Source organism: Rhinolophus ferrumequinum, chromosome 13, assembly GCF_004115265.2.
Source record: "Rhinolophus ferrumequinum isolate MPI-CBG mRhiFer1 chromosome 13, mRhiFer1_v1.p, whole genome shotgun sequence".
In the NCBI taxonomy this organism is placed as follows: domain Eukaryota; kingdom Metazoa; phylum Chordata; class Mammalia; order Chiroptera; family Rhinolophidae; genus Rhinolophus; species Rhinolophus ferrumequinum.
Genome location: NC_046296.1, coordinates 3,755,255 through 3,773,396, shown reverse-complemented (window position 1 = coordinate 3,773,396; position 18,142 = coordinate 3,755,255). Strand labels below are relative to the sequence as shown.

The 18,142-nt window shown below is 47.0% G+C and overlaps 1 protein-coding gene across 2 annotated transcripts in view; it reads left to right on the top strand.

Moving 5' to 3' along the window:
* The first annotated feature begins 514 nt into the window (after positions 1 to 514).
* The window catches only part of NPAS2 (neuronal PAS domain protein 2), a 144,212-nt gene continuing 126,584 nt past the window's right edge, over positions 515 to 18,142 (top strand). The window contains exon 1 of one of the 2 annotated variants that reach the window (XM_033124816.1): positions 515 to 801. The gene's annotated coding sequence lies outside the window, so the exon portion shown is untranslated. Of the gene's footprint in view, positions 802 to 4,958; positions 4,971 to 18,142 lie in introns of those variants that run through there. The other variant, XM_033124817.1, reaches the window with a different exon arrangement.

The following is an 18,142-nucleotide window of genomic DNA, read 5'->3' as shown; positions in this document are numbered from 1 at the left end:
CCTGGGTCTGGCCCTGCGCGCAGACCTGCTCGGAATGGAGGGGCGACAGTCGCGTGCTCGCCCCCAAAGCGTGGGACAGCAGGGTGGCAGAGGGCACGGCGAGGGTCTCCACTAGGCAGGGGAGGAAGATTCCTTGCTACCCCAGTGAGAACTTAAACTAGACCTCAGCCCGGCATCCCCTCGCCTCTCCTCTCAGCCAAGTTCATCTCTAAGCACACACACACCCCTGCCCCCCGCCCCATGCCGGACCCCTCCGCGCGTCCCGGGCATCCCTGCCGAGGCGGCGGGGTCTCGGGGCGCGCGGGGTCTGCGCCTCCGAGGGAAGCTGTGGTCCGGGGTCCGTCTGCCCATCGGCGCGCAGGGTGCGTGTCCCAAGCTGGGTCGCGGCCAGGGCCCGGCGTGCGGCCAGGAGAGACCCGGCCGGCGGCTGCGGGAGCGGAGGGAAGGAGGAGGGGGAGGGAAGAGGGAGGGGGAGGAGGAAGAGGCGGCGGCGTTTCTCAGCCGGCTCTGCGTGCGGAAGAGTTTGCCGCGCGAGCAGCCGGCCTCCCGCAGGAGCGGAGGAACCAGCGCAGCCGCGGCCGGAGATTGGCGGCCGCGTAGCTCCGACACCCGCGCCCCGGCGGCGGCGGCGGCGGCGGCGGCGGCGGCCTCGAGAGCAGCGTCTCCCGCCGCCGCCCGGGAGGAGCTCGCCGCGCCCGCTCCCGCTCCCGCTTCGGCTTCCAGCGGCAGCGGCGGCGGGAGGCGCGTCTCCCCGGCCCAGTCCGCTCCCGGCCCCGTGGGGCCGCCACGGCCCGCTCCGAGGTAAGGGGCTGCACCCAGGGACGCGGGGGCCCCTGGGCGGGAGGACGTGCGCGCGGAGTCGCGGGACTCGGTCACCTGCTCGTCGGCGCGGTGGACGCGCAGGGCCGGGAGGGGCGCTCAGCGCGGGATTGGGGGCGTAAGGTGGTGGCCCCCTCCCCGGGTCCCGCCGCCCGGACATCCAGCCCTGCAGGACTGCAGCAGAGGCCGGGCTGATGGGCTCCGGGTACGTGTTGCCGTAGGCGGCAGGGGACGAGGCACCCCGAACCTCAGGATTTAGGGGTGCTGAAGGGGTACCGTCGGGGTGGATGGAGGCCGTGCGCTGGGCAGCAGTCTTGAGGGTGACCCATTGGCCTCCCTGGGCCCCATCGCGCGTCCTCCCGAAGCGTGGGGGAGCCGAGGACCCCAGTAGAGTGGGGCATGCGAGCCCGGGGCCTCCGATCTCTCGGGGTCCGTCGGTCGGAATTGGTTCCGGGCGGGATTGGGTGCCGAGTCTGCCCCTTGGACGCTTAGAGGGCACGTAGCCTGGGTCCTCGCCTCTCCTTGCTTGCTATTCGGAGCTCCCAGGTTGAATGCCAGCGTGTCGTTTTGTTGGGAGGTGTACCCCCTCCCCGAGCGAAGAGGGAGGCGCACCTTTGACCTTCCTAAAGAGCCGTGTAGGGTCGGTAACCAGGGGGTAGAGACAGGTACCGAGGGGCTAAATTCAAAACCAGCTGGGCTCCTCTGCCTGCCACTCCTTAACTTCTCAAGGTAAGAAAGTTTGTTTTCAGCCCTGTGATTCATAAATAATTAGTAACCAGTGTTGTTGATTAAGCAAGATGGAAACCTTAAAAATACACGCAGTTCCAGAAAGTCTAAAAACTCCCAAGGTTGTATCCGTGAAGCTGTTCGTTCCCAAGTTAACCGGCCTGTAATTCAACAGGTGTTGGAAGGGGTCCCAGAGGGGAGAGTTCCACGAGTTCCGTTTTTAATACCTGCAGCTTTGGTATCTGGCCCCAAATTCATTAAATTGGTTGGCCTGTTTCCTTACTGGTGAAGTACTGAGTAGTTCTTAACTTAATTAGAGATGAACTGCTCTAATTGATCATTTAGAACCCCAACCTTCTTTAGCTTAATAGAAGGTTGTTTTTTTCCCCCCTTTTGGACTTCCCAAGATAATTAGCTCTAAAGCAGTTCCTGGCCAAGTTCAGCTGTCCACACCTCTGTCTCACCCTAACTTAGTCCCTGACCATTGAACTGACCAACTAATTCTGGTTTGCATTAAAACAGAGCTGCCCTCCCTCCTTAGGAGGCGTCAGTTCAACATTCAAGGACAAGTACTAACTCTATCTTTCTGCCACTAAGATATCCTTACAGGAAAAGTTTGCCCCAGATAACCCCAAGGTGTATTTTAAAATAGCCCTCAAATAAATATAATGTTTACAAGAGTTATTCGGACTTGGGCCACTGTTTTGCAAAAGCTGAGTGAAAAAAAATCAGTGCTTCATTACACAGCTAAACCAGAACCCACAGAAGTATTGGTATCTCAGCAGTCTACTTGAAGATTTAGTTAAAAAGAAAGTGTGCAATATAAAGACATGCAATAGTTGTCTTCCATCTCACAGAAAGATGTGGAGTGTGGCTTAGAAGAATTGTACATGTGCTGCTTTTAGACATTTTCCTCTTGGAAATGGATGCCTCTATTTAGTTGCTGATCTGTCCCACTGTTCACAAATGTAGAATCGGTTTTATTATCACTACTCCCCAGAGTGACTCCCATGGAGGCGAAAGAAGGGAATACATTCTGGAGGAAATATGTTATTAATAAAACATTATGTCCCAAAGAGTTAAACAAGCCAAGAAAAGAACCAAGTGAGGCTTTACTCATTAGTGTTGGTGAGAAATTTCCTGATAGGAGAGTGTTCAGATGGTGACTAAAGAGTTCATCTTTATGTAGAAAATAACAATTGTTTTTAAACTCATTCGCTTCTTTTGAGAGTTTGGGCTTTGTTTCTTTTCTTTTCTTTTTTCAGTTCCTGGCTGTTTAATAATGAAAATGATAAAAACAATGAAAATGGTAAAAAATGACCTGATTTTTTTTTGTTGTTTTTTTTTTTATCTTAGTTGACTTCCTCTCTCTCTCTCTCTGTCTCTCTGTCTCTCTCTCTCTCTCTGTCTCTCTCTCTGTCTCTCTCTCTCTCTCGCTGTCTCTCTGTCTCTCTCTCTGAACAATCTTTCTTAACTCTTGGTAATCTTTATAGCTGGCACTTAAAATTGCCACTTGTTTTTAGGTTACAAATTCAAAATTAATGCTTTTTTTTCAGGTTACAATAATAATACATGCATATACTTTTTATATTTCCATCTCTATATGATAATTTTTTCGAAGTCTTGCTTTTGAATGTTAAGAATCCAAAGAACTAAGTCATTTTTCTTGATTTTTAAAACAAATATGTATTTTGTTCTTTACATGAAATGTCAGTCTTTCCATTGTTTTCCAGACACTGATTGTCCCATGCTGGTCCCAAGCACATGGAGACCTGTCTTTTCCCGAGAGGTCAGATTGGGAGCTGTTGAAAATAGCCCAGTGACTCAGTATTCTTGGCCAACGGTTTAATTGGCTGCATCACAGAAGCATCTAATTGAGTTTCACATTGAAATAGTGGAAATGATACTTGATGCATTATTTGCTTACAGAGCATTCGATTAGCATGTTCCCGGACTTCATTCAGGGACTGCCACCTTCCTATTTCCCACAGCAGCTCACTTTATGAGGCCTTGTTCATAATAGATGTTCAGTAAATAAATTCAGGTAACAAGCTGAATTGTCAATGACAGTTATCCAAAGGTTAGAATTTTCTGAATGCTAATGGGGTACTTAACGATGAGTAATTCTAGCTTAAATCTGGTGATGATTAATAGTACCTTAGAACACTAAATAAACTTATTAAATGTGAACATATGTTTAAAAGGGGAGTTTTTCTAATGCAGTCTTCAGCGAACGCACTACTGTTTCTCACCTGAATTCTTTGAGACTGGGGACCACTTGGCCTTTTAAGCTAACTAATCTCTTAGGGAAAGTTCCCCCCAGAAACTGCTTGAACTTCTTTGGGTCATAAAACAAGTGTGGTTTCCATTTGATGACTCAGAATAGAAATGAGAGAGTTTATCTTCTACACTTGGTGTGAATAAAACTGATTTAACGAAGGTAGAGGGCACTCACCATTGTTTCTCTAACTGTGCAGTGCAAGTAATGCCTGGGGACCTGGTTCAGTGCAGGTGCTGACTCAGCAGGTCTGGGTGGGGACCCCAAATTCTGCATTTCTGACAAGCTCTCAGGTGCCTCTGAAGCTTTTACACATGGGAAAGGTTCTGGAATACACCTAATTCAACCCAGCTTATGTTTCCTAAGCATCTACTACGTAGTAGACCCACATGACAGAAAAATAAAGACGTCCCTGCCCTCAGGGAGCTGACAGATGAGAAAGGGAGGGAGAGAGTCTTTCTAGACTGAAAACAAGGTCCTGGAATGCCACTCTGCAGGGTGGTGGCCAGGGAGGGGCCCAGGAAAGGGGATTTTCTGGTTGGACTCCCACATTGCTGACCATCACCTCTAGTCTTTGTGACTCGGCAGGAACTAAAACACAGATTCTGAAATCAGACCGACCTGGGGTAGCCTCCCTGCTGAGCTACTGTATGATTGAAGCAACTTTTCTAACCTCTTTGAGCCTCAGAAAAAAAGAGTATGAATAATGCTTACCTTGTGGTGTTTGTAGGGTTACCAAACAAGGACACATGTTGGACATCACAAAAGTGACTGCTTTTATTACTGTTGATGGGAAAGAGGGGGCTGGTAGCCAAGGACAAAGAGGATCCTAAAATATTTTTCTGAGTTGTTCACCAATTAGAGATTCAATTTGATTAACCAACAAACCCAAGGCTGGGGGGAGAATCGGGCTAGGGCTGGAGGGCAGGCTGTGGATGTAAATCAGATGCAAAACAGAATTATCAGGAGGACGCACATCTCCACTCTTCTCCTACATGCCTGGCTTCTGGTTAGCCTTGGCAATAGCCCTCTTAGCTGTATATTTACCCGAGGCTGTTTCTGGTTCTTATCCTGTAGGTTCTGTGGACCAAGGCCGACTGATGGTTGTGGCAATCAGGCACTCCAAAAACTCTGGTGCAGACGGCAGGTCAGGCACCTGTCCTCTCTGAGGGGCATTGTTGCATTCCCTGGGAGGGCACTTTTAAGGATTAAGGCCTTCATTCAGTCCTTTTCACTTTAGTATGAGTTACCTGAAATGCATGCCGGGTGTGTCGGAACTCACCAGGGGGACGTTTTGTACTTCATGCTCTGAGATGATTGCTTCCTGCTGACATCTGGGGAAGATGGGTGTTCCAAGTCAATGGTCTTCACCCTGATCTTAGGAGAGCTAATCTGGGCGGCCCTCAAAATGCTTCAATCAACATTCTCTACTTTTATATACACGTATATATAAAATAGAACTACATGTTTTTATATTTTAGAGTTCCATATATTTTAGAGTTCCCTGTATTTTATATATATAAGTATGTACATATACATATACATATGGAGAGAGAGAGAATGCAAGAGAGAGAGAGAATTCATTTATTATTTACAAAGGAGATTTCTCTACTGCCACTCCTGCTGCATGCCTCCCTCCTTCCCCAAATAAACCTTGAAAGCCAAGTTGTAAGAGAATGGCCAGGACAGGCCGAGGTGGTAGTGGTGGTGTGGGGTGGTAACACGGGAAAGAAAGGGGGCAGTGAGCATGGAGCCCCCAGAATGAAGCTCAGAGCAGTGGTGGGCCAGCGGGTGGGAGGTGAGACCCAGAGACCCAACTCTGTGGCATGTGCTGCTTTACTTTGCTGCTTTGGAGGATTATGTTCCCCCATCACCGAAAATCATTCTGGCTTCCAGTGGGCACGAGCCCATTGAAAGAAAGGCAGGTGACACAGCTGAGTCGTGTGTCACTGCTCTTCTGAACCAAAAATGGTGCTGCACAATTTCATGAGGAATATTTGTGCCCCTTGAAAGTCGAAATAATTGAACACTGGTGAATATTTTTTAAATTATTTTTTTTTTTGGTATAAAAGCATAGTTAAATTTTGGAAAATATAGAAAAGAATGAAGAAAATGAATATTACCCACCATCTCAAGGTGTATTTCCCTGCAGTCCTTTTTCTATTTATTCAAATGTTTTTTGTTAGATTTTTAAAAATTAATATAATCTTATAAGAATTTCAAATAATTCAGAACCATTTCTGATAAAATAAAAAGATCCCCCTCAGCCTCTGTGAGCTATCCAGCAGTCACCCCCTCCCTTTTTCTGCCTGGCGGAAACCTAATTTTGTTCAGGAGTCTACCCTGCCCTATGTCTCAGGGTAAGTCCTGATTGGCCAAGTAACCCTGGTGGGCCTGTTGCCCTTGCCAGTGATTGGCTCAGGTGAGCATGTGGACCTTGCCCTGGCCAATGAAACACGAGGGTGGGGTACTGGGCAGGTTCCCTGGCACTTAAAAGGAGATGAGGGACCCAACCAGCCCTTTTCATGTCCTGGACATATCATGCCTATGAGTGGGGCACCAGAGCGGGCAGGCCCAAGTCTCAGCTGACCTGCCAAAGAACGCAGAGGTGAAGAAGAGGGCCTCCATAGTGCCTCTGACCTTCTGAATTACCCAAGGAGAAGTCTCTGCTTTGGAACATTTATGACATCCTGAAACCTTCCTGGCCAATTAAAGCAGGTTGAGTTAGGTTTTCCATTAGTTGTACCCAAAAGCATCCTAATGGATGACCTCCACAGCTCTCCACCCTTCTTTGGAGGTAATTACTGGTAACCATCGGGGTATATTCTGTTACTCATTTTTTTGTTGCTTGTACATATAGAGACCCCTATATGTGTGTTTTCTTTTCAAACCAACTGAACTCACTATATGTATATTACTTAGTGACTTTTTTTAATTTCTTATATCCACTTCATTCTTTTTAAAAGCTACATAGTAATATTCAGAAGTACCACTGACCCCTTACTTATCTAACCCATTCCCCATTGTGAAACATTTCTTGTGCTTTCTTTCCACTTCTCTACTGTTACAATGTTTGTATTACCTTCCTTATATGTATATCTTTGGGTACATTTCAAGTTTTTCTCAACCAGGGGTTGCTAGGAGTGGATTTCAGGGTAAAGAGGCACATCTGTTTGCAGTATTGACAGACGCTGTCAAATTGATGACTAAAATAGCTACGCCCACGTCTTTTCCCACCCACGGAGTGTGAGAGTGTCTTGGCTCTACGTCTTCGCATCTTCACCAACACTACATATTATCAGTCTTTTCCATTTTTCTGTGCCCTTCATATGATAGAGGTAATACTGTTTATAGTTTTCTATTCTGGTGGTTTGCCTTAACCTGGCCATAAGCATTTCCCCATGTCATTAAACATTTCATGTAAACATAATTTTAATGGCTACATAATAGTCCATGGTGATTGTTTTTGGACTGTTTTGGTGGTTTATGAGCATGCAAAAGAATATTTGAAATTGAGCCTCTCTGAAAAATGAATAGCCTGGATCACCCTTGCAGTTCAAAAGATTCCTGCAAATGGTGTTAGGAGACACACCCCTCCAGTGATCTGTGTCCAAGAAAACTCTGAGGAGACAGCCTTCCAGACCCTTCTCAATCCAGTCAGATGGCAGGCTGCCCCCAGCATTTCTGAGAAGCTTTGTTGCTTCCAGGACCCATAGAGTTCACATCCTGCCAGACATTCATTCTCTGAATATATAGGAGTCACTTAAGCAAATACTTTGTGCATTGCATGATGCATAGCTGAACTGTGAGTTTCTGTGTTTTTTGAAATTTCCCAGTTCTGCAGAGAAGACAGGAAAGCAAATGGATGGATGAAACTCCTAAGAAATTTTAATTCCCCTTCAGGGGCGTGTACACTTGAGAAGCACCATTCACATGCCTGGACCTCCAGATGACCCTTCTGTTTCCCCACTCCTAAAAATTAGTGCATGGCCCAGGGACACTAGTCACACGCTGTCCTCTCACATGAAAGAAGAAGATCAAAGGACAAAAGAAAAAAACTTCTTGGAAGAAATGGGACCACTCAAGGGAAAAAAAAAAAAACAACTAAAAACAAAAACAACTATCAGTAGGCTTCTTGGGGACATCATCAAGTACATGATGAAACATAGCTTTTTGGTTTTCATATGCGCACAAAGCATCCCATATACATGCTAACATGCATAGAATCATTAGTCATTAAACTAAATGCAATAACCTGACAGGTCACAAAGGACACTGAGGCCACCAAGAAATACAAAAAAACCTCCATTTTTAATACATTTTTTATGAATGCCTATATGTTGGCATATGAATAGGAACATTTTTATTTTCTCCCTAATTTAGAGAAAACAATCTAATTTCAAGGGCGTTCCCAGGGAGGGGGGATCGTTCCATTTCAAGTCTGGTGTCTAATCATTGGTCCTCTTTGTGGGTCTTCAGTCCTTTGGGGGTAGTTTCACTAACAGTCCAGGGAGACTCAGATTTGTCTTTAAGGTTATATGGAAAAACCTAGTACTTTCTGTTTTAGAACTGAATGGATTCGATTTTCCACTGTTCTGTTTTGCAAGGTTAAGGCTTATTTCAAATAGGCAGTATGATAGGTGTACACACCCCAGAGCGAGCCCTCAGGCGGCCTATTGACAGGTCAGGGAGGGGGTAGACACTGCCTCCTACTGGAGGTTTTTGTTAAGGAGGTGGGTGGTGGTGAGGACAAAGGAACCCAACACACTGTCTTGATCCAATGAATCACTTATTTGCCACATCAGCCCTTTGATTTGTCCTGTCTACAAAAGACGTGGCCGACAGCATCGTCCCCAGTCACTGTGCAAAATGCCCGTTTCCCTGGAGATCTTGATCTAATAAATCTATGAGGAAAACTTGAAAACCGTGTGTGTGTGTGTGTGTGTGTGTGTGTGTGTGTGTGTGTGTGTGTGTGTTGGGGGTGAAGGCAGATGTGTTGTGTGGAGTGTTGCCAGGAATGATTGCTCTGTAGCCGTGGAATAGCAGTTCACCTAAAGACCCAAAGGAGATCACTCTTGACATTGCCAAAGCTTCCTTCCTGGTCAGGCAGGGTTTTATTTTTATGGTCTCTCCTTCCTTCCCCTTCACGGTGATTGTCAGGGAGAGGAATTCACTCTGCACATTGGCCTGGCAATCCTGGAGAGGTTTTATGATCTCTCCTAGAAAACAACTTGCTTCTCTTTCCAGCCATATGAGTTGAGACCCTTGGCTGGTACTAACCTCTTGGATCTATGGTTCAGGACAGACTGATTTCATTGAGGTGAGAGGGCTTCTTTTGAGCTGCTTCTGGGACTTTTCCCACAGCGTTCCCACTCTCAGCCTCTTGTCCCTCATCTCCCTACTCAGAGAGTGTTGAGGTAGCCTCGCTCTGCCTGGTCCCAGGATCATGGAAGCACCTGTCACCCTCTTCTGGAATCTACAACTCACTTCCATACACCAGGTTTCCCGAAAGGGGGTGGCAGCTCATTAAATTAAAAAAAATAATAATAATAACCATACCTCCACCCTTTGACTGTCTTCTTTACTTTCATTTGATGAGAACAGGCCCCACTTTTGAGACTGCATCCAGAGGGGGAGCCCAGGGTCCCTTGATTTAGGGTTCAGGGTGACCTTGATGAAAGCAGACACCTCCCCGCATCACATGTCATCCCTGACTCGGCCACTGTCTCAAGTTGGCAGCCTCTAAGTCGTTTCCACCTTCGTTGTCATCATTCACCCCCAGCAAGCTGACTGTGAGCTCCCAGATCCCTGAGTCCTTTGCTTATTGCCCAGTGAGCAAGGAGACACTTCCTGGCCGGGCTCCACTCTCTGTTCAGCCACCAGAATCGTCACCCTTGTCGATATGTGCGTATGTCACTCTCATGACTAAGCCTGAGCTCAGGCTGTGTGAGCCCCCTGGTACCCCCATGGCTTCATGGTGGACATGCACATTAGGTCTCCCAAGCGTTCTGTGGAAGGAATGAGAGAGGAACCTATACCAGCCCCTGACTGCCAAATGACAGATGTGATCCACCTAACAGTGTCTCAGGAAACGCGACAGCACCCTGCTTCCTTCACACTGAGCCACTCACGTCTGCCTTCCCATCTGGGGGCAGTTCTCCAGTCAGTCATTGTCTCCTGCTCCAAGCGGTGGCCTGGGAGGTGTTCCTGGCTGTATGTGCCCTCCTGAGCCAGGGCGCAGCGTGGCTGCAGCAGTCCAGGGGCTCCGTTCCCCTGTGCTCCATACACATAGCCACATCTGGGCAGGGAGGGGGTGGGCTCCAATTTGTGCCCCGTGTATTGGGACTTGTGCTATTGGGAATATATGGAGTTCCCTGGGGGAAGTGGCTTGTCACTCTTTCGACTCTGTTGGGTTTCTTTTATCTCCCGGGCTTGGACTGGTGGCATTCTCTAAACACACACCAACCAAGTTGCTACGCTAACCAGCTTCAGAGACCTGCACTGGCCCCTTTCTGCCCAAGACCTGGGGAACAGTGAAGGCTCCTAATGAAGGAGATGTCATGCTTGAATTGAAAAGAAAAAAAAGAATAGTTCCTTTTGTGTTCCTAGTTTCTATGAAGTTGTGCTGGGTTTGCATGACTTAGCTGTTCAAAGTGGTCAGCTGTCCAACTTCTACATACAAAATCCCCTCTCTCTGTCTTGCCGTGTGTCCAAGAATGGCTCTCTATTAAGCAGCAGAGTCTCATTCCCTAGTTCATGCTCCTTGGGAAGCTAACATTAGACAGAACGTCCACAAAGCTGTGTGAGTGTTTGTAACAGCTTGGGTTTAGCAGCTCGTGTATATATTACAACCTGTGGATGTGCGATCCCTATAAAACACTCTGCCTTTTCCTCGGTGTAGCAGCGCTGACCTGTGACCTGACCTTATATCAGCACAAAAATGGCCATTGCTATATAGGGTCAGCAGCATTTTGAAATGGTTTCATGAAGATGGCAGAAAGCGTTGATGCCCTGAAATGGTCACTGTGGCCAAGTGACCTTGGCAAGTTACATACACCCAAAACTCAGTCTTTTCATCTGTAGAAGGAAACTATTAATAGTGAAGGGTGAAAATCAAGAGGAGGGAATGTTGAAGAGTTCTATAGAAATGAAAAGTCCTGGGATGGTCCCTCCTGCTCTGATCAGTTCATCACCTGAACTCCTCCCCGTTGAGGGACATGCCAGCCTTAAAGTGATTTCTTTCTGAATGAAGTACTTGGCTTCTTCAGATAGGTACTTGCTAGCAATTAAAAACACAGTATACCCCAGTGTTCTCATGAAAGCTGACATCATGGGCAAAAGTGAAGCCAAGCACTTAGACGGTCCTGGCACTGGCTCGGGGTTACACAATTTACTTTCAAAAGCTTTTGCCATTTGTAAGAACAAAGTAGCCTGATAACCCTCTGTGTCTGAAAATTCCAGTCAAATCAAATGGACTCCATGTATTCTCATAGCTTGCGAGGTGTTATGGGATATATGGGGCCTTTTGCCATGATAAATGTGACATGTGCTCTTTCTGGTGACCTTTTGTTTTGTTCTAAAGAAGATTGGTCTGCAGAATTGGAGCCTAACTCTGACCATCCTGGGTGGATCTGGTTACTTTCCTCCTGTGTCAAAATCCCCTAAAGAACAAGGATCACATGAATTTCAAGGGGACCCAGAGCTTCGTCTTTGGATTACACACACACACACACACACACACACACACACACACAGACACACACACACATTCTGCTTAATAAGTTGGTCTTGAGATGGAAGGAAAGAACCTGGAATGGACTGAATGTCCCCTCCTCCCCCAAATTCTTATGTTGAAACCCTAATCCCAAAGTGATGGTATTTGAGGTGGAGCCTTTGGGAGGTGATGAGGTCGTGAGGATAGAGTCCTCATCGATGGTATTAATGCCCTTTACAGGAAGTGCCAGAGAGCTAGCTGGCCCTCTTTCTGCCATGTGAGGAGCCAGCTAGACGTCACCCATCTGCAGGCCGTGCTGGAACCCTGGTCAGCCTCCAGAGCTGTGAGACGTACATTTTGTTGTTTGAGCCACTCTGTCTGTGGTCATTTGTTGTGGCAGTCCGAGTGGACTAAGACAGGACCTCGGTGACTACCCGGTACAACATGGCTCACATTTTCCTGATGGAAACTGGAGGTTCAGAAAGCCAAGGGGTCTTTCCCTGCTCACGGGTTCTTCTGACCCCTCCCACGAGGATCTGTGCTCGCTTTTTTCTCCGCTGACACCTGAGGGTGATGTTGCCTCTGAGGCTGAAATCCAGCCCGCCTGTCAGAATGAGGTTTTCCCTGGCCTCAGCCCAGCACTCCCCACCCAGAGGTTCTGGGAGAAACAGCCGGAACAGGCAGCTTCGTCCCAGGTTGTCTTATCTATCTCTGTGCTACTCAATCTGCTCTCCACATGAGGACGATAAGATAAGGACGTCAGAGTCCTGGGGCAGCCAGAACAAGGAGAAACAGGCCCAAGGCTGGACACAGACCATCCATTCTCACTCCTGGGAACCCACTCTCTTCCTGCGGGTGCTGACATCGGACTTCCTTCCAGAGAAGCAGAATAAAGGCACAGAACTCACTCACTGGTGTCTATGATGAAGAATAAAAGGTCAATTTACGGAACAACCTCTGATAGTGCTTCTCAGGCATGGGGGGCAAGGTCAGCAGTAGGACTTTAACTCCTGTACTTCCCCCCCCCCGCCATAATTCTGTCACTGCCACGCCTTGGGCATCTCTATCATTTTTTCCATGATACATTAGACCCGTAAAATATCAGGTCTGGGGGTCAGGGACAGGGCTTGTGTCCAACTGTCACTGTCACGCATACTAGGTCATTTGATTTGGCAGCAATCTCTGGAAGGAAGCACTGTTTTATTCCCATGTTACATACATGACACCAAGGCTCAGAGAAGTGACATGACTTGCATGAGGACATTCAGAGCAGGGAGTTGCGTGTAGCCCTGTAAAGAAGGACCAAAAATAGAACCATCGGGTTTTATTTACTTTTTCTGAAATGCCACTTGCAAGAAGATAGGATGTGTATAAAACAAATTAAGCATCTGGAACATGACTTCTTTAGTTTAAGCGGTTTTCTGGAGTGCGAGGTTATTGTGCGGCTGCAGGGTTCACGCCGGGGTGAAAAACAACTCCAATTTGATGGGGAAAAATGAAATATTTAAACTGTAGAAGCCAAGCACTTAGAAGATCCTGGCAGTGGCTCGGCGTTCAACCCGGCCTATACGGGGACGAGGCTACCTGTGAACGGAGTCTTATTTAGGCCGAAATCATTGTTCTGTGCTTGCCATCTTTCAGTGCTAACCTGCTTTTCAAAATTGTTTCTTTTGCTGTAATAAGGACTGTTCAATCAGGACACCTCTTCCATCTCCCTTCATTTTCCCTGGAGTCAGGTGTACTTTTCTTCAGCCGAGCACAGAAAGAAGTCAGCATGAAAGGTGGGGCCACTAAGTGCCACATGTGTGAGACATCATGTCCCCTGAGTCTCATCTGCCCCAGGGCCTGGACACCGGCAGCTGACTTCTCTATGGTGAAGTCTTCTAGGAGTCATGCAGGTTTTACGTGACTGTCTCCCTCCATCCTTTCCCCTGCACGTGCAAGCACACCTCGGTGCTCAGTGTAGGGAAAGGAGGTGAGCTATTCAAGACCTTTGGACGATAGGCTTCTCTAAGCCATTGCTCTTCAGTTTGACTCCTGAGGAAGAATTTACTGGGGAGCAGTCCACTGGACTTATGAGGGGCAGTTCAGAAAACCCCAGCCTGCTTCCCCCTCCTGCTGTGGGCAGCTGTGGGCAGTGGTGCTGGGCTGGTCTTGTGGGTGGAGCACTGAAGGGCCCTTTCAGGTAGTTCTGTCTTTATCTGTCTTCCTGCTCCCATCCTAAAACCCCCAATAAACATCCATAAGCTCACTTGGTCTATCCAACAATTGGCATACCTGGGCACACCCAAAACCAAATGGGTTTGGCCCATTTGCACAGATTTATGCCACACCCGCACCTAAGAGGTAAGCTGAGCCGTCCAGTACCTGCTCAGAATGAGCATATTAATTACCCTGACCTGAGATATTTATATTTTTCCCCAGAATCCTTTAATAACATCTATTTGAATTATTTTATTCCAGTAACATCTATCGGAATTATTCTGGGTGTTGTATTGTTTCTGAGAGTTATGAAAACAAACTGATTTAGGAGGGTTTTTAGGCTATGGCAAGCAAGTTAAACTCGTGCCCTGTGCAAGGACAATAGGGGATGCCGGTGAGTGTGGGGGATGGTGGGGCTGCGGTTTCCAACCTCGCGTGAATTAATACGGTCAGGAGTTCATTTTGATTCAAGAGGAACTGAGTCCCAATTTTGAAAGGGGCAGGCTAGACCAGGTGAATTCCCTCTTGGCCGGTTCTGTGCACACAGAATTTCTGGCATCTTGGTTTCAGCACCTCCATGGCTTTTCGGGGTTACATTTTGCAACTCTCTGTCAGGGACATGAGGTGTGCATGGTTGGGATAAGTGGTTCTCCCAAATAGGGAAATGTTTGGTGGGAAATATGAAAGAACTTTGAAAAGAACATGCAATGAGGTCCATAAATGGTGAAATGTCGTGCTTCTCTTAGTAGTCCTGGGCAGATTGTTCAAAATCCAGAATGAAAACCAAGATCACCTTTGAGCACTTTATTGTGACTTAACTGGTGGCAGCACCTGCATAGCTGTGTTCTGGTAAATCATGAGGCTCCCAGACCCGGAGTCATTCAGCAGCGAGCGCCCATTCTCCCAGCATTTATTATTGTTCTAGGGCAAATCTAACATCCCAAGCAGATTTTTCCAGCCAGAGTAGAAGCCTGAACTCGCTTAAAGTTAGACTGTAAAATGCTGTATTTATCCTAACGCCCTGTTCTCTTTATTATACCCAACTACAGATTGCCATTTTTTAAGACAAACAGTTTACATTTTACTTTGGCAATTTCCTCTTTCAGTAACTATCAAGCAACTTCTGGGAAGTGTTTGGGTTAGCTTCCAAAATGATAGAAGATAAGCCGAAGCTTTTTTAAATTGGTCTTTTCTTCCTCTTCGAGTTGAAGCGAAGAAAAATTGGGCGTGTGTGGAGAAGCAACGATCTGAAAGAGAGACTCCAGTCCTAGACTGCGATTCTTATGGCTGCGTCTCCCCCAGGAGTGTGTCCTCTAAAGGGAGTCAAAGAGACATTAAGCTGGAGGTCAGGCCACCAGAACCATCATTTTACAGAAGGGGAAACTAAGGTTGGGGCTCGGCAGTGACAGAGCCCAGCATGGAAACAGGTCTTCAGCCTTCCATCATGAGGTCAGCACCTGCCCTTTTTTCCTCTGTCCCCACTTCCCCTTTCTTGTCCTTCTTATTTTTCAGCACAGGTGTTGATCATTTTACAAACAGGAACAGGACTGTAGCTGTGAAGTAATAGACCTATACTGCATATTTTATGTCCCCAGGTTGTCACCATTCGTTTAGCTTACTTTTATGATTCCCATAAATTGGATGGATAACAGTAAACATTTTTAATTTGCTTTGCAGAATTGTATGCACTGATTTAATTTCTTTGCCTGGAAGATGAACAGGCAGACTCAGTGAGTTGAGATGGGGAGAGCAGGGCCAGGGGACCCCTGGTGTGCGCCCTTCTTGCTCCGGGGAAGGACTTTATGTTTCTCCATCCTCTGAGAAATTGAGAAGCCAAGGCCTACTTTCCAAAAAGGATGTTTGTGATGATCAAATGAGATAACGAGGGTGAACACATTTTGAAAATCGTTAGGGCTTAAGAAGTGTAAGGAGTGCCTCCCTCCACTGATGTGGCACGGTTATTTTTCTGATATGCACACAAAAAGTTAAGATTATGTGTTAGACGCTTTTGGTGGTGGTCTCATACAGATTATGTTTGGGGTCCTTCCAATTGTTTTCTCCTTCCATCCCATTTTTATAAAAAATTGGCACCAGGCATGACTAGCACTTTTGTTGCATATCAGTTATGAATATTTGGGCTGAACTCTCAAAGTCCGTCTTCTACAGACAATTTTGTGCAGTACCTAAAACAGTTATTGGATGTTTAGATAACACTTGTTTTCTTTTTGATGGGATTTTAGAATTGATTAAAAATGGCTCATGGTTAGTATTAACAGATGCAAAGTGTGTTAAGGCAAACTGCTCTCAGTTATATCCAGGGAGTTTATATTTTGATATTTTACATGAAAACCAAATGTTAATGATATTATTTCATTCACCTCTCCAATGTCCGGACCTTTGTCCGTGCTCTTACCTCTGCCTAGAATACCTTTCCTGCCTTCATCACCTGCCAACTCCTGTTCACCCTTGTTGACTCACCTCTGGCTTCTAGTAGCCTTCCCAGGGGACTCCTGCATGTCTTCAGAGGTCCCACAGAACCTCTTGCATGTCTTTTTCATGGCCGTACCCGGGTTTTACATTTTTGAAGTTCCCAGTTTCTGTGGCTGTCTCCCCACTAGACTGGAGGGTCCCTGGAGTAGAGATCCAGTCTTTTCCCCTCTGTCTTCTAGGACCTGTGCCATCAATGTTTGTTGAACTGAACCAAAGGACAGGAGCCTCTGTTCATTAGAACTGGGACCCACTGTTAAAAGTTACATCATTCAGTCATTTTTCGGTCCTTGAGCTGTTCCACTGTAATAAGTACTTTTCTCAGCCAAGGGCTAATCCATTGTTGTTCCCAGGGCCGTGTTGCTCAAGCCCTCTAGTGCTCCCTCCGGGTGGCTGCTCCCTACCGCAGACAACCTCCTCTCTGAGGCCTTTCTTGTCTTCATCCTTACAGCCTGATGTTCCTGAGGCTTGAGGGTTTAGAACCTGGGATCTCAGAGAACACCAGATGCCTGGGAAGTCACATGTCCCATAGAGGAGGGTCAGGAACCCAGCGAACCATATCCATCAAAGCAGGTCATGTATGCTAAGTGTCAAATGATAATCTGATTCCATTTTAGTTAAAACCTGGAAAAATGAAAGGAAGGATCTGTGTCAAATGTTAGCATGGGGAGGTGGTGGAACAGAGTGCTTTACAAGTCAGGAGGTGGGAGTTAGGCTGCCCGGGTCTAAATCCAGCTCCATTTCCTCCTCTGTGAAGTAGAGATAATGGTGGTGCCCACGTCATGCTGTTGTTCTGAGGATTAACTGAGATAATATATGCAAAGCCCCTGGGATGTGCTGGCACCAGGAAGCAAGCAGTGCTTATTAGTTATCACTGTTCAGTTCTCTACAGTCAACATGTATGCTCATGCCAGTTACACATTTTGGAGAAAGTGTTACAAGTTGAAAGAAAGAAAGCAGACATACTCCATGTGTGCGTCCTGGGACTTTGCTGTAGGGCTGTGTAGGGGAAAGGCCAGGACAAGTGACGGTCACTGTGCCCAGTGACTAAGGGCTAGAACATTCAAGAGCCAGACCCTGAAGAATTCCACATACACACACGCTTCACCCTCAGGTGCCAGGAAGACTGGAGTGCTATCTTCCTAAGTGTTTACACAACCAAAGGGATGAGGCACAGACCTTGGACACATCTCTAGGTCATAAAAGCCTAGACACACGGGACTCTCTGACTCCTAGGGATATTTGGTTTATATTCCCAAAGGTCAAGGTAAGAACACAGGGTCCTTTCCATCCCATCTCCAAGGAGCAAAGGTTTCTCTCCCTCCTTTCTAGACAGGGAGGGAGGCGGGTACTTCTCTCCAGTCCATAAGCAGAGCAAATCTTTTGTTTTCCGCCTCTCATCGCTGGGCTGACACTGCCCCCGTTATAGACAGTCTCCCTCGGCTCATATCACCTTGCCTGTGGGTCGGGTGGGATAGGGGTGATGCCACAGGGTCACTCTGGCTGTTGGTTTTGTGGGGGAATCAATAAAGGGACCGGGAGGCTCCCGGTAGTCTCACCAACTACCTGCCTCACTCTGTTAGCAAAGAGACCCTGTACATGAACAAACAGCCTCTTTTTACAAGTTGTAGCTGGATTCTGTTACAGAAAAGTACAGTTTTAATGAAACGACTCTGTCCCAAGCTGTTGCGGAAAGGAGTGGGAAATGCTGGCGTCTCCTGGTGTTTCCACTTTTGATCAGCCTTATCTGGGAATTTAATACATTTTCTGATCAAAGTCCAAAGTCTCTGCTTTGCTTGAGCTTTAATCTTTAGCTATAAAGCCTCCTACAATCGTGCACACACACACACATTAAAATCAGGTTATAGCCAAAGGGCGATTCAGTTTTTGGGGGTTGGAAGGTTGGGCAGGGAACA